This window comes from Tursiops truncatus, chromosome 3 (genome assembly GCF_011762595.2).
Source record: "Tursiops truncatus isolate mTurTru1 chromosome 3, mTurTru1.mat.Y, whole genome shotgun sequence".
Lineage (NCBI taxonomy): Eukaryota > Metazoa > Chordata > Mammalia > Artiodactyla > Delphinidae > Tursiops > Tursiops truncatus.
Genome location: NC_047036.1, coordinates 162463918 through 162480469, shown reverse-complemented (window position 1 = coordinate 162480469; position 16552 = coordinate 162463918). Strand labels below are relative to the sequence as shown.

The following is a 16552-nucleotide window of genomic DNA, read 5'->3' as shown; positions in this document are numbered from 1 at the left end:
AACAAACGGCACCGTGAAACAGAGGAAAGCTTCAAGTGAGCTTTATTAGGGAGTGCTCCCGGGTGAGGTTCACTGGTTCACTGGTCCGAGAGAAAGGGGCCAGAGAAGTCGCACCAGGGCGAGGGTTGGGCAAGATTTTATAGGGGAAGAAGGGAAAGGGGTGTGGTGAATCTGGGAGGGCGCAGGGTATTCCTTATTTGGTGGTCTTTTCGGGTATCGTGGCAATATCTGGTGCCGGTTGCATCAGTCTTGGGACCGTTAGTCCCGCCCCTCGAACGGCGGGAAGGCTGGGCCGGGTGGAAAGTCTCCAGGTCAGTTCCTGGAACTGGGTGGTCCGGAAAGTCTCCAGGTCAGTTTCTGGAGCTGGGTGGTCCGGAGAGTTTCGGTCTGATGCAACCTGTGAATCTGATTGCGTTCCCCTGCCTCGGGCCAGTTGGCCTTACAGGTATTAATTCTTTTCTGTGCTCCATCATGTCATCCAGAAACCCAGATTCCTTCCATCTTATTGCTTCTCCAGCTCCTAGGGTCTGTCCTCAGATACACAGTAGGAGCTGGCTTGCCTCTATATCCAAGTTCCCAGCAGAAGGGGGAGGAGGAAGTCTAAGGCGAGTAGTTTTGTGTTTAAGGAGATGACCTCCAAATTGCTCTGATGTTTGCTTGAATCCCATTGGGATTCAACGTAGTCACACGGCCACACCTGGCAGCAAGGGTTCCTGGGAAATGTAGTTTCTAGCTGGGGGCCATCTATACCCCTACAATTCAGGAGGTTGTATTACTTAACGGAATAAAGAGAGATTGGATGCTAGGGATTTTTTTTTTTTTTTTAAGTTGTGAACCTCTTGACGGTAAGGACTGGCTCATCAAATTTTTTGAATAAATAAGCAGACACATGGTAAATGTTTTGTTTTTGGTTGATGAAGAAGGGTCCTGTTATATTTGGTAAGCAGCATTGCATAGTAGAGAAGCAGGGATTCCAATCCTCCCTGTGCCTCTTACTGACTGTATGACCTTGACCAAATTTTATCATTTCCTAGCCTCAGTTATTCTAAGTGTATAAAGTATCCTTTATAATATCCTTTATAATAAACCAGTAATAGTAACTAAACTGTTTTCCTTGAGTTATGTGAGCTGATCTAGCAAATTATTGAACCCAGGGAGGGGATCCTGCGAGCCCCTGATGTATAGATGGTTGGTCATAAGTACAGGAAGCCCAGGATTTGTGATTGGCATATGAGGTGGAACTGAGCCCTTAACTTTTGGCATCTGGCATGAACCCTGAGTAGTTAGTGTCAGAACTGAATTGAATTGTTGGACACCCAGCTGGTGTCCAGAGAGTTGGAAAATAGGTTATTGGTGTGGAAAAAATACACTTGGTGTCAAAAGTGTAGGTAAAAACGTCTCAGCAGTTACCTTATTTGGAAATACGGTCTCTGTAGATACAATCACGTTAAGAAGAGGTCATTAAGGGGTCTCTATTCCAATATGACTGGTGTCCTTATAAGAAGAGAGCACTGCAGAGAGAAACAGAAGAAGGCCACATGAAGACAGAGGCAGAGATTGAAATGTTGTTATCACAGGCCAAGGAAGCATGGCCATGCCAACACCTTGATTTTGGACTCTTGGCCACCAGAACTATGAGAGAATAAATGGTGTCTTAAGCGACCCAGTTTGTGGCAGTTTCTTAGAGCAGCCCTAGGAAACTAATACAATAGCAGAGCAAGGGAATGAAAGTAGCTGGGTCCCAAGTGATCAAACAGAGAGCAGCTGCTATGCACAACAGGACCACTTACCTGAGGACAGTTACCTGAATAAGGTTCATACTTCTGCATTCTTTATACCGGTATGTTTTTGGGTGTCTGTTATAGCAACTTAGTTCTTTTTTACCCTGTTAATGATCTTGACAACACGGAACACTGAAGTTTCTTTCTTCCAGAAGCTGCTCTTTCACTTTCCTCCTCCTTCCTTTTTTTCTCATTCCATCTGTTTTAGAAAGCTAACTTTTTCCTCTCTTGGAATATCCCTTGTTTACTACTCTAGTTTTGTGACTGACTGCTTTTGAGTGTTGCTTTCGAGGGAGAATTGTAGAAGTTGTGAGAGATGTATGTGACAAACTTGGCATTCTGTAACACCAACCAGATTACCAGTTTTTTTTTTTTTTGGAAGGTTTTGGAGAAAACAGCATGAATCAACCAAATTATTTGTAAGTAAAATTAGAGTAGTTTCAAGCTGTCACTTTTCTCTGCCCTACACACATTATTTGAATAAGTTGGCAGGAGAATGGTGTTTGAGTTTGTGTTAGGGAATCATGGGGATACAAACCTGGGTTTAAATTAGTGAAATTTAAAGGGGAAAATACGTTAATTCTTAGAGACAGTATAGTGTAGTCATCAAGAGGGCAGACTCTGGTGCTGGGCTGTCTGGTTGCAGCCTTATCTCAACCATTTCCTGACTGTTAGACCTTGGGAGAACACCTTAATTTCTGTGCCTCATTTTCCTCATCTGTTAAATGGGGATTGTCCTAGTTTGGGTCCCCTTGAGACAAGGACTTGGGATCAGGTTGTATATTTGGAAGGCATCAAAGAAAAATTGCACTGGACAGTGTTAAACAAGCAAGGAAGATTTCATTCAAGACTATGGAAATAGGGGAGAGAGAATGACCTCAACTCCTAATACAGCAGGGGCAGCTGGGCGGTTATAACCAATGGGTAGGGTGGGGGAATCAGTGGATGGACAGTTACTAAGAGGAACTTGGTTATGTGTCAAGTGTGGGGAGATTCTTGCTCAACTGGGCTCAGAAGGACAAGAACAAGGGCTGGCCAGAGAGAGCTCAGAGGAGCCCAACTAAGGTTTGGCCAAAGAGAGGGGTCCTTGTCAGAAGTGACCCCAGGGAGCATGAGTGAGGAGAATATGACCAACAAGGGGGAAAAGCCAAGATAAGGTGTGTTATTGTGGTCACTGCTGTGGGCCACAGGGTAAAGATTCCTCCTAACAATGTCTGTTTGAAAGCTGAAGGCAGGAACACTTATCCACTGGATCAGGTTCTCCATCGGTTAAAGGTCAAAACCTGAAGCCTGTCTTTTTAAACTTTTTATTTTGAAATGATTTTATTTTTTTTAATTTTTAAAAATTTATTTATTTTTATTTTTGGCTGCGTTGGGTCTTTGTTGCTGTGTGAGGGCTTTCTCTAGTTGGGGCGGATGGGGACTACTCTTCGTTGCGGTGTGCAGGCTTCTCATTGCAGTGGCTTGTCTTGTTGCGGAGCACGGGCTCTAGGCGCGCGGGCTTCAAGTAGTTATGGCACGTGGGCTCAGTAGTTGTGGCGCAAGGGCCTAGTTGCTGCGCGGCATGTGGGATCTTCCTGGACCAGGGCTGAAACCCGTGTCCCCTGCATTGGCAGGTGGATTCTTAACCACTACGCCACCAGGGAAGCCCTGAAATGAGTTTTGATTTACAGGAAAGTTACCAGGAGAGTACAGAGAGTTCTTATATACTTAACTCTGCTTCCCTGAAGGTTAACATCTTATATAACCAGAGATTTATCAAAAGTAAGAAATCAACATTAGTAGAATACTGTTAAATCAGCTACAGCCTTTCTTAGGAATTCACCAGGTTTTCCACTAGTGAAAGCTTTATCTGGACCAGGAACCCATCCAGGACAGCACATTTCATTTAGTGTCACATCTCCTTTGTCTCTTTCGGTCTGTGACAGTTCCTCAGTCTTTCCTTATCTTTCATGATCTTAACATTTTTGAAGCATTCTGGCCACGTATTTTGTAGAATATCCCTCCTGATGTTTCCTCAGAATGAGGTTATGCATTTATTTTATTTTATTTTACAAGTGCTTGTAGAAATAGGATTATAGTTCTACACCCAGAAAATCAGTTAAAAACGTTATGGTAGAGAATGGCCATCACCAAAAATATCTACAAATAATAAATGCTGGAGAGGATGTGGAGAAAAGGGAGCCCTCTTGCACTGTTGGTGAGGATGTAAATTGGTGCAGCCACTATGGAGAAGAGTATGGACGTTCCTTAAAGAACGAAAACTAGGGGCTTCCGTGGTGGGCCAGTGGTTAAGACTCCACACTTCCACTGCAGGAGGCACGAGTGCGATCCCTGGTTGGGGAACTAAGATCCTGTGGGCAGCCAAAAACCAAAGAAACAACCCCCGCCCCTAAACCTAGAGTTACCATATGATCCAGCAATCCCACTCTTGGGCATATACCCAGAAAAGATGAAAACTCTAATTTGAAAAGATACATGCACCCCAATGTTCATAGTAGCATTATTTACAATAGCCAAGACATGGAAGCAACCCAAATGTCCATCAACAGAAGAATGGATAAAGAATATGTGGTATATATACATAATGGAATACTACTCAGTCAAAAAAAGAAGGAAATAATGCCATTTGCAGCAACATGGGTGGAGCTAGAGATTATCATACTAAGTGAAGTAAGTCAGACAGAGAAAGACAAATGTCATATAATATCACTTATATGTGAAATCTAAAAAAATGATACAAATGAACTTAATTATAAAACAGAAATAGACTCACAGGCAAAGAAAACAAACTTAAGTTACCAAAGGGGAAGGCTGGGGGAGGGAGGGATAAATTAAGAGTTTTGGATTAACATATACACGCTACTACATGTAAAAGAGATAAACAACAAGGACCTACTGTATAGCGCAGGGAACTATATTCAATATCTTGTAATAACCTATAATGGAAAAGAATCTGAAAAAGAATATATAAATATATATACCTATATATATTTATATCTGAATAGCTTTGCTGTACACCTGAAAGTAATACAACATTGTAAATCAACTATACTTCAATTAAAAAAAACACTGTGGTAAAATAGGTATAGCATAAAATTTACCATTTTAACCATTTTAAGTGCTCAGTTTAGTGGCATTAAATACACGCATATTGGGAGTTCCCTGGCCATCTAGTGGTTCGGATTTGCTGCTTTCACTGCTGTGGCCTGCGTTCAATCCCTGATCGGGGAACTGAGATCCTGCAAGACTTCAGCAGGGCTGAAAAACAACAAACAAACAAACAAACAGAAACCCCTCTGAAAACAACAACAAAAAACCGCACTCACATTGTTGTGCAGGCGTCCTCACCATCCATCTCCAGAGCTCTTTTCATCATCAAACTGAAACTCTGTCCCCGGTAAATACTAACTGCCCATTCCCCTCTTCTACAACCTCTGGCAACCATCATCTACTTTTTGTCTCTATGGATTTGACTGTTCTAGGTATGAGGTTACGCATTGCTGGCAGGAATTCATAGAAGTGATGTTGTATTGTCTTTGTTTTAAGTCTGTTTGGACTGCAGTAACAAAACACCATAGATGGGGTGGCTTAAGCAACAAACAGTTATTTCTTACAGTTCTGGAGGCTGGGAAGACCAAGAACAAGGGATGGGCAGATTTGCCATCTGGTGAGGGCTTCCTGGTTCAGAGACAGCATCTTCTTGCTATGTCTCCACATAGCACAAGGGTTGAGGGAATGATCTGGGGTCTGTTTTATAAGGGCACTAATTCCATTCATGAAGGCTCCATCCTCATGACCTAATCACCTCCCGAAGGCCCCACCTCTTTTTTTAAAAAAAAACCACATTTATTTATTTATTTATTTTTGGCTGCGTTGGGTCTTCGTTGCTGCGTGTGGGCTTTCTCTAGGTGCAGCCAGCGGGGGCTACTCTTCGTTGCGGTGCACAGGCTTCTCATTGTGGAGCACAGACTCTAGGCGCATGGGCTTCAGTAGTGTCACGCCGGCTGAGTAGTTGTGGCTCGTGGGCTCTAGAGCACAGTCTCAGTAGTTGTGGCGCATGGGCTTAGTTGCTTTGCAGCACGTGGGATCTTCCCAGACCAGGGCTCGAACCCGTGTGCCCTGAATCGGCAGGCGGATTCTTAACCACTGAGCCACCAGGGAAGCCCAAAGCTCCACCTCTTAATACCATTACATGGGCACTTAGACTCTTAACATATGAAATTTGGAAGGACACAGACTTTAAGTTTATGGCGGTCCTTTTGATTATATCCTGTTAGGGAACATGTGATGTGGTATGTTGATGTTAACCGTGACAAGCTGCACCCCAGGGGTCTTCAACCCCACACTTTCCTCCAGCCTGCAGGGTTGAAGTCTGGATCAAGTGAAAAGATGTGTGGCATAGTCTTGAGATGGGACACAGTCAGCAAGAGGTCACGTGAAGCTGGCAGGAACTGTCCCTTGAGGCTGAAAGCAGAAGGGGCTGAAAGAAAGGGACATGTAGCACTAGAGGGTCTACTGCAGAAAGGATGACAAAACAGCCCATCAGCTCCCAAGAGTATGCTCAAGAGTAAATAGATTAATATGGTACTTGGTACGTAGCAAGCTCAACAAGGGTGTTAGCTGGGCTTCCCTGGTGGCGCAGTGGTTGGGAGCCCGCCTGCCGATGCCGGGGACGCGGGTTCGTGCCGCGGAGCGGCTGGGCCCGTGAGCCGTGGCCGCTGAGCCTGCGCGTCCGGAGCCTGTGCTCCGCGGCGGGAGAGGCCGCGACGGGTGAGAGGCCCGTACAGCCAAAAAAAAACAAAAACAAAAAAAACAAAAAACAAACAAGGGTGTTAGCTACTACTACAAGATGCCAACTCTGGGGCAGTATCTGTCCGAGACTGTCCAACTGTGGACCCCACCAGCTTACCCAGTGGCAGCACCTTCATTTCTTGGCATTTCCTAAGACCAAGAAGCTAAGCAGTCCCAGTAGCACTGAGACCAAACATTCTGTGTCTCTCCAGAAATATTTCAGAAACCAACAAAAGTAACATGACTGAAGCTGGAGGACTTGGGTAACTTCAGCTTCTGCTCCTGCCTTGTAGTGAGTCTATTCTCCATACAGCAGCCAGAGGGAGCCTTTGTTTTTCCTTTTTGCAAAGTTTTCACATTTGTATATCCCTTATTTTTTTGCTTTAAAAAATTGAAGCGAAGTTCACAAAACCTAAAGTTAACCATTTCAATATGAAGAATTCAGTGGCGTTTAGTACATTCACAGGGTTGTGCAACTGTAGGCAGATAAGGTAGGGGTCCCCAGAGAAAGAGAACCAGACATGGCTTTCTTTTCTTTTCTTTCTTGGTTACGCCTCTCGGTATGTGGGATCTTAGTTCCCCAACCAGGGATCGAACCTGCACCCACTGCGTTGGAAATGCGGAGACTTAACTACTGGACCTCCTGGAAAGTCCCAGGCATGGCTTTTTTTTTTTTTAAATATTTATTTATTTGGCTGCGCCAGTTCTTAATTGCGGCTTGTGGGATCTTTAGTTGTGGCATGTGGGATCCAGTTCCTTGCCAGGGATCAAACCCGGGCCCCCTGCATTGGGAGTGCAGAGTCTTAACCACTGGACCACCAGGGAAGTGCCCAGGACTGGCTTTCTTGACATAAGTGAAGCCATTTCTGGCCTAAGCCATTTTGTGATCTAAACCTGGATGCAGTGCTTGCCCTTGAACACGTCTCAGTAATCAGTGATCTTCAGGGAAGTGAGGGAATGCAGGAACACAGGAAAAGCAGTCAAGAAACAGTAGTTCGGTGATAGAACAGAGTCCTAGTTCCTCCTCGAGGGTATACATAAAAACCTGAGAGCTTCCCTAGTGGCGCGGTGGTTGAGAGTCCGCCTGCCGATGCAGGGGACACGGGTTCGTGCCCCGGTCCGGGAAGATCCCACATGCCGCGGAGCGGCTGGGCCCGTGAGCCATGGCCGCTGAGCCTGCGCGTCCGGAGCCTGTGCTCCGCAACGGGAGAGGCCACAACAGTGAGAGGCCCGCGTACCGCAAAAACCCCACAAAAACCTGATACGTGTCTTTGAGTTCTGCAGGAACTAAGGCTCCCACCCAGGTGGAGGATGGCATGATGATGTTGACCCTCGCGACTCAGGCAACTAAAGCTTGGACTCTGTCGACCTTTGCTCCAATTCTATGCTGAGCTCTCCTCTGCTCAATCCCCTTCATGAATATGCTCGTACCCTTAGCTTAAAACCTCCCCAATATCGCTGTTTGGGGAGACACTGCTTTGGGAAATATCCCCAGTGTTCCCCTTACTTGCTGCCAGGTAATAAATCCTTCCTTCTTCCCATCTTTGGCTTTGTTGTGCCTTTTGACTCAATATCCTACCAAGAGGCAAACTCAGGTTTCGGGTAACACAACCATCACCTCTATCTAATTCCAGAATATTTTCATCACTCTAAAGGAAATTCTGTACTCAGTAATCATGAATTGAATGTAATAGCCAGAACCCCCATAATATTGGGGTTACTTGGAAGGTTTTTTTATGCCTTGTGTGGGGCTGCACCCTCTGTCATGCCCTTATATTACTCAACTTTGCTTTTTCCCCCACTTCTCATTTAGGTGCAAGCTGAGTAAACAATCAATTAAATCACTCACTGATGTGTTTGTGGACAATCATTTATTTTGTGTCAGGTGCTGGACCAGATGGTGAAGCGACAGGGATGGAAAAACTTGCCCTTGCCTCAAGGTAGGTACACTTGATAGAGGAGGTGAAGCAATTCAGGCATGGTAAGTATCAGAGGCTGGCAAACTATGGCCCCAGGGCCAAATCTGGCCCTCCACCTGTGTTTGTAAGTAAAGTTTTATTGGAACACAGACATGCCCATTTGTTTACCTATTGTCTATGGTTACTTTCATGCTACAAGGGCAGAGCTGAGTCATTTCGAAAGAGACCGTTTGACCAGAAAAGCTGAAAATATTTACTTCCTGGTCCTTTAAGAAAAAAGGCTCATCAACCCTTGGTATATATAATTATGGCAAATTTAAAGTGTGGACAGAGAGTCTTGGAAACTGAAGAAGAGCAGCTAGCTGGGGGTGGGAACAGTTGCAGTGGTAGGAAAGGCTTGCTGGTGCTAAAACTTAGATCCATAAATGGATAAATCTTAAGCATACAGCTCGATGAATTTTTACATTTGTATACACCCAAGTCACCACTACTAGCTTCCAGAGGTAGGACATTTCCAGCTTCTCGGAGGCTCTCAAAATCATTGGTGTAAAGGACACTGTGTCGTAAGTCGCTTCATCCAGCTTTTCGTTTGCACTCTCTCCTGCTATGTCCTTCCAACTTGCTCGCCTCACTGCTGCCTGGAACTCCGCTGGCGGATGCTTCGGATCGCATGTGTCTGAAAGGCTTGGAGTCCCTGTGGTTCTCACCAGTTGGTCTTCGAACTGCATTACCCATTCTGGCGCATGACACCCACGGGAGGGTACAGGAAATCTGTCGCCGTACCCAGATATTAGACGTTGTCTCCGAAAGAGTTCTTTTATTTACCCTTTCCGTCTAATTTGCTCCACGAATGTGATTTTATTCACAAATCCTACCTGGATTTTGATTATTTATTTTTTTCTAACATTTGGAAAGAATGTCAGCCTTACAAAATAAGTTGCCAAAATAGCAGAAGAAATTCCATTCCTAGGTATACACCCCAAGGAACTGGAAAGAGGTGCTTTGGAAGCAATAACTTGTACACAAATGTTCATAGCAGCATTATTCATAACTGCCGAAAGGAGGGAATTACCCAAATATCTATCAATGGGTAAATAGATGAACGTTGTGTATCCACACAATAGAAAATTATTCAGCCATAAAAAGGAATGAAACACTGTCTTGTGGGGGGAATGCTTTGAGATTCTGCAAATATCCTATTTCTCAGCAAACTTTTGACCACTAATTTTAGTATCTAATGATGGTTCTTGCCTGAAACAATTATTATCGCCTCCCTGGATTAAAAAAATTGTGGCAAAATAGGCATAACATAAACTATATCATTTAAGCCGTTTTTAGTATACAGTTCAGTGACATTAAGTACACTCCATCCCCATCACCACCATCACGTGCAACTGTCACCGCTATCTATCTCCAGAACACTTTCATCCTCCCAAACTGAAGCCCTGTACTCATGAAACAGTAACTTCCTATTTCCCCTCCCCTCAGCCCCTGGCGGCCACCACTTTATTTTCTGTCTCTATGAACTTGACTATTCTAGGGACCTCACATACGTGGAATCAGGCAACATTTGTTCTTTTGTGTCTGTCTTATTTTGCTTAGCATAATGTACCTGGAGTTTTAAGATGAGAAATTGTATTTTTCTTCCCGCTCTTAGAAGGAGCACAGGTGTTATGGGTTGGTCCCTAGGTATGAACTCATATCAGGAGGGTTTTCCAAGTTTTTTCATGTCTTCTTAGCAACTCTGCTCTTCTGAATATCTCCAATACCTTTACCCACAAGTTGGAAGAAGAGAAATAAGACAGGTAGAGATAGAGGGAAACATATTTATTTACTTTCTCTATAACTTTTAATTAACTATTTTCAGAATAGAACCAAACACTTCTCCTTTTGCCCTGGGATGAGTTAGTGATTTGAAATGGCTTTCTTTCCCCCAAATCCCAATTCTTCTTTTTTTCGTCTCACTGTGACTATAATTTGTGGTCTGTCTGTAGCATTTGACATCATGACCACTCTTTGTTTTTAAACGTGTTCTCTGCCATTGTGTCTTAGTTTTGTTTTTCTGATAGTTTATTTGGAAAGTGGCTTCAGGAAGTAGTAGCAGAGAAGCTGGGAGAGGGAGACAAGTAAGAAGGGAACCCCAATAAAGGTTGCATTGTTGAGCTGGTTATCACTGCGGGCACATGGTGAAGAATACACCTCAATATGGGCCCTGTGTAGGAGGGAGTTTGGGACATTCATCCACTGACTCCATTTCTCCATGGGCTCAGAGTTTCCTCCTGTGGGCTTGATCTCCCCTGTACTCCTGGGCTGCACCTGCACTCAGAGGAGACTTCTGTAGCTTAAGAAAATCTCTGAGGCAGCAAAAGGAGTTATCATGGAGTGTACTTGAGGTGGGAGGCATTGTGGATGCACAGAACTTATGCCGCTTCTGTGTTGAAATCAGAGGTGGGCTAAGGGCATGGGACATGGGGCAAAAAAGTGTCTGCCTTGGGTTTTCAATTTACTATCTGTGCAGGGTTGAGTAGTGTCCCCTCAAAAGTCATGTCCACCTGGAACCTCAGAATGTGACTTTATTTGGAAATAAAGTCTTTGCAATGTAATTAGTTAAGTTGAGGTCATCCTGTATTAGGATAGGCTTCGTATTAGGGTTCTCCAGTGAAACAGAACCAATAGAACTTCTGTCTGTCATCTATCTATGTATCTGTGTGTCTATCCGTGTATCTGTTTCCATTTATTTCAGTCTTTATAAAATTCTCTTAATGGAAAAAATTTCAATTCCCTGGAAGACTATAAAAGGCACCTGGAACAGTTCTTTGCTCAAAAAGATAAAAAGTTTTGGGAAGATGGAATTTTGAAGTTGTCTGAAAATTGGCAGAAGGTAGTGGAACAAAATGGTGAATACATTGTTCAATAAAGTTCTTGGTGACTTATTTTTACTTAAAAACCAAAGGAAATTTTTGGCCAACCCAATTATTTATCTATGTATCTATCTGTGTATCTAGTTATCTAACTATGTAGCTATCTATATATCTATTTCTCTATCTACCTCCATCTCCATTTCTTTCTCTATATAGCTACATACATCTATATCTATATATATTTGAAGAGCTTTCCTCCCCTCCCCCTCCCTCCCTCCCCTCCCCCCAACCCTCTCCTCCCCTCCTCTTCCCTCCTCCCCCTCCCCCCTCCCACAGGTACATCCAGAAATAAGATTAAACCTTATAAATTTTTAAAAAATAAAATAAATTTATTTATGGCTGCGTTGGGTCTTTGTTGCTGCGCGTGGGCTTTCTCTAGTTGTGGCGAGTGGGGGTTACTCTTCGTTGTGGTCTGTGGGCTTCTCATTGTTGTGGCTTCTCTTGTTGTGGAGCACAGGCTCTAGGCACACGGGCTTCAGTAGTTGTGGCACGTGGACTCAGTAGTCGTGGCTCATGGGCTTAGTTGCTCTGTGGCTTGTGGGATCTTCCCGGACCAGGGCTCAAACCTGTGTCCCCTGGACTGGCAGATGGATTCTTAACCAATGTGCCACCACGGAAGTCCCTCTATTTTATATATAGTAGTGTGTATCTGTTAATCCCAAATTCCCAATTTATCCCCTCCCCTGACCTTTCCACTTTGGTAACCATTAGTTTGTTTTCTATGTCTGTGTTTACTTCTGTTTTTGTTTGTTTGTTTTTGTTTTTTGCTTTTTGTTTTTTTGGCTGTGTTGGGTCTTCATTGCTGGGCGCAGGCTTTCTCTCTAGTTGCAGCAATCAGGGGCTACTCTTCGTTGCCGTGCGTGGGCTTCTCATTGTGGTGGCTTCTCTTGTTGCAGAGCATGGGCTCTAAGCATGCGGGCTTCAGTCGTTGCAGCATGCGGGCTCAGTAGTTGTGGTGTGTGGGCTCTAGGGCACGTGGGCTTCAGTAGTTGTGGCACACAGGCTTAGTTGCTCTGCGGCATGTGGGATCTTCCCAGACCAGGGATCAAACACGTGTCCCCTGCATTGGCTGGCTCATGGGCCCAGCCGCTCCGCGGCATGTGGGATCTTCCCGGACCGGGGCACGAACCCGTGTCCCCTGCATCGGCAGGCGGACTCCCAACCACTGCGCCACCAGGGAAGCCTGGCAGTCAGATTCTTAACCACTGTGCCACGAGGGAAGTCCCGAATACTGTCTTGTTGTTGTTGTTGTTTTCTTTTGACCATGCTGCACTTCTGTTTTGTAAATAAGTTCATTTGTATCATTTCTTTAAGATTCCATATATAAGTGATATCATATGATATTTGTCTTTCTCTTTCTGACTTATTTCACTTAGTATGATAATCTCTAGTTCCATCTACGTTGCTGCAAATGGCATTATTTCCTTCCTTTTTATGGCTGAGTAATATTCTATTGTGTGTGTATGTATATACATATATGTGATATATATATATCACATTTTCTGTATCCATTCATCTCTTAGCAAGGCCTTTCTTTTTCTTTTTTTTTTTTTTTTGTGGTACGCGGGCCTCTCACTGTTGTGGCCTCTCCCGCTGCGGAGCACAGGCTCCGGATGCGCAGGCTCAGCGACCATGGCTCACGGGCCCAGCCGCTCCGCGGCATGTGGGATCTTCCCGGACCGGGGCACGAACCCGCGTCTCCTGCATTGGCAGGCGGACCCCCAACCACTGCGCCACCAGGGAAGCCCTGCAAGCCCTTTCTTGATTGGGTCTGGATTAGCTCTTCAACGTCACTTCCTGCTGCCACTCATGCCTACCCTAAGGGCAAGCCACAGCGAAATCTGTGCTGTGTTCTTCATGGCTGGGGGCCTTTACACAACTTTTTCATCAGTCTTGACTGTCTCTTAGCCATCTATGTAATTCCTTTTGTACTCAATGCTCAGTTCAAGCATCACTTCTTTCCAGAAGTTTTTTTCTTATCCTTTGAGTTAGGCCCCTCCCACCTCTGTGAATTAATAGTACTTATCACAATGTGGTAATAATTAGCTTTCTCCTCTAAGGGCAGTATAACAAAGTGGCTAAGAACCTAGACTCCAGAGTCAGTCTGCCTGAATTGGAATCCTGCTTTTGTTTCTTATTAGCTATTTACATAAACTCTGTGACTCTGCTTACATACATCTAAAAAAGGAGAAAATAATAGTATCTTCCTCCTATTACACTTATAAGGTTTTAATAAATTTATATAAATATATAAATATGTTTAGATATAATATAAATATATGAATATATTATTTATAAGGTATTTATTTAAAAATATTTATTTATTTAATTAATTTGTTTGGCTGGGCTGGGTCTTGGTTGCGGCATATGGGATCTTCATTGCAGCATGTGGGATCTTTAGTTGCAGCATGCAGGATCTTTTAGTTGTGGCATGTAGGATCTTTAGTTGTAGCATGCAGGATCTTTTAGTTGCAGCATGTGGGATCTTTTAGTTGCAACAGGTGGGATCTTTAGTTGCGGCATGTGAACTCTTAGTTGCAACATGTGGGATCTATTTCTCTGACCAGGGATCAAACCCAGGCCCCCTGCATTGAGAGCAAAGAGTCTTAGCCACTGGACCACCAGGGAAGTCCCTATAAGATATTTAGTATACACTGTGGATGCTAGTTATTGTAGTAGTCACCTATTGCTGCATAAGAAAAGAACCCCCCAATACTCAGTATCTTGAAATGACAATGTTTTAAACGTTCTTCTTTTGAAATATAGGCATTCAAAGCTAATTTCTCTCTAATCACTTCTTTAGCAGCATCCCACAACTTTTTACATGATACATTTTCATTATCATCCAGTTAAAAATATTTTCTAATTTCCACTGTGAGTTTTTCCTTTGATCTATAGGTTATTTAGAGCTATGTGGTTACATGTCCAAACACTTGGGACTTTTCTAGTTATCTTTCTGTTGTTGATTTCCAGTTTAATTCCACTGTGGTCATACTCTGTATGATTTCAGTCTTTCAAAATGTATTGAGACTTGCTTTCCAGCCTAGCATATGGGCTACTTTGGTGAATGTTCCAAAAGTAACTATCTTTTAATCTTGCCTCCACGTCTGAGGGTTGACTGGGACTTGGCTGAGACATGTGAGGATCAGCCGGCCCGCCTGGATTCATGCACGAGCTTCTCTGCAGATTGCATCCAGGTCCACTTCTACTCTGTATGTGTTTATTCTGGGGCCTCAGCCAAAGAAGTAGCTGTTCCCCGGGGGAAGCTCTCTGCCTGGTAATGACAGAGACAAGAGGGCAAGTGGAAACACATGAGGTCTTTTGAGGTCTAGGCTTGTAAAGGACATAGTGATTCTTCCACTATATTCCATTGACCAAAGCGGGGCATATGACCCAGTATCAACGTGTATTAACTATGTCTTCTTTTTTATTTTTTCTGTATTCTGATGCTTTGACATCTGGGGTCTCGCTGACCCTGCAGATACTGCCCCTCCTAGGGTTAGTCATTTCCTAGAGATAATAACCAACTTGCCTATGAATGTACCTTTCATGTGCAAATCGGGCAATCCTGAGTTCACACTCCAACCACCTCTTTTACTGGGCTCTTGCACTCAGGGCCACTATCCACCTGACCTAATCAACTCAAGTCCAGGTATTGGACAACTAGGGGCAGCATCTATGCCCAGAGACTGCTGAAAGTACTCAAACTAGCCAATCCCAAGTCTGTGTACCCAGCCTTACCTGTTTCCTCCTAAGGGAAACACAATAAAGTCTCCTACCCACACTTCCCCCTTCCCTCTTCCTCTGGCTGACCCTGGTGCATCCGTGTGTGGCCTCACATGGCTTGTCATGAACCCCTCCTTATGGGAACTTGGAGTAATAAACTATCTTTTCAATGGAAATCATCTCCTGATCTATTGGTCTTACTCTAAGTCAAGCTTTCTAAAATACATTTTTATTTTATTGTTTTATTTTATTTATTTTGCCTCGCTGGGCAGCTTGCGGGATCTTAGTTCCCCAACCAGAGATCAAACCTCGGACCACGCACAGGGTCCTAACCACTGAACGGCCAGGGAATTCCCCCTAAAATGCACTATTTTAAAACACAAGGGGCAGGGATTCTACCTCTCGTGAGAACGACAGTAAAGTCCCATGGTGCAGGGTATGGTTTGGGGAGGGGTAAAGAAATGGGACCAGTAATTCAATCTACCACACTCGTTACTACTTCTCTTTGTTACTATTTACTCTTGTTACTACTTCTCTTGTACTCCTCACTGTACTACAAGCTTCCAAGGGCAGGAACTGGCAGAATCCTCTGTGTTTTCCGAAGCTTAGCATAGCACCTAGAACGTAAGCACTCCATGAATGTATATCAAACAAATCAATTAATAATAGGAAGCCCAACTATTCTGGCACCCTGATAGACTTGGATAAGGTGGTGTTGCTTCCCAGACAGCAGAGAAACCGTCCTGGTTCCGCAGCTGGGCACTTTGACCCAGATTTGGAAAGAGAGGAAAAGGGTATGTTTTCATGCATCGCTTCCGCACTCTCTCATTTTCTCAAAATCTCTGCTTGACATTCCATCACTGTGGGATGTCGAGGTCCCCACGCGGCATTTGTCTGACATGCTGTGAAAGGGCGTTTTGAACATCTTTATTTCGGGATTTTGACAGCATCGCCTTCACACCCATCAACTCCTTCCACTCAATCTGTTCCCACAAGGGCAGAGACGTTTCTACTTATCTTTGTGTTGACCGGGAGTTGCAGATGCCTATTTTGTCTTGCAGATATTCTGTCTTTTTTTTCTCACCAGCTTCAAAATATTCTAACAACCCACATTCCAAGATTCGCATCTATCCTAAGGTTCCCTGGCCCTGAAATGGTTTATGCAAATCTTGAAAGCATTCCTACTTTCAGAGGAGAAAAATGGCTCTTTAATCTGGACAGCACAATTTGCTTGTGGGTAGAGATTGGAAAATGTAGATCATCGATGGCGAATGTGTATTGATAACCAAGTATTTTCTGAAAATCTCCAATATTCTTCCTCTATATCCTTTATTAAACTCTAACTTGGGGGGCATTTTGATACCCAGATTCCATACTTGAATTAATTAAAATTTTGGCAATAGACTAGGTA

General features: G+C 43.9%; 1 long non-coding RNA gene across 1 annotated transcript in view; it reads left to right on the top strand.

The window, feature by feature from the left end:
- The first annotated feature begins 281 nt into the window (after positions 1–281).
- LOC117311732 (uncharacterized) overlaps positions 282–16552 on the top strand; it is a 54614-nt gene continuing 38343 nt past the window's right edge. The window contains exons 1-2 of the long non-coding RNA XR_004526021.2: positions 282–445; positions 8461–8515. This is a non-coding gene — a long non-coding RNA (uncharacterized lncRNA). The remainder of the gene's footprint in view (positions 446–8460; positions 8516–16552) is intronic.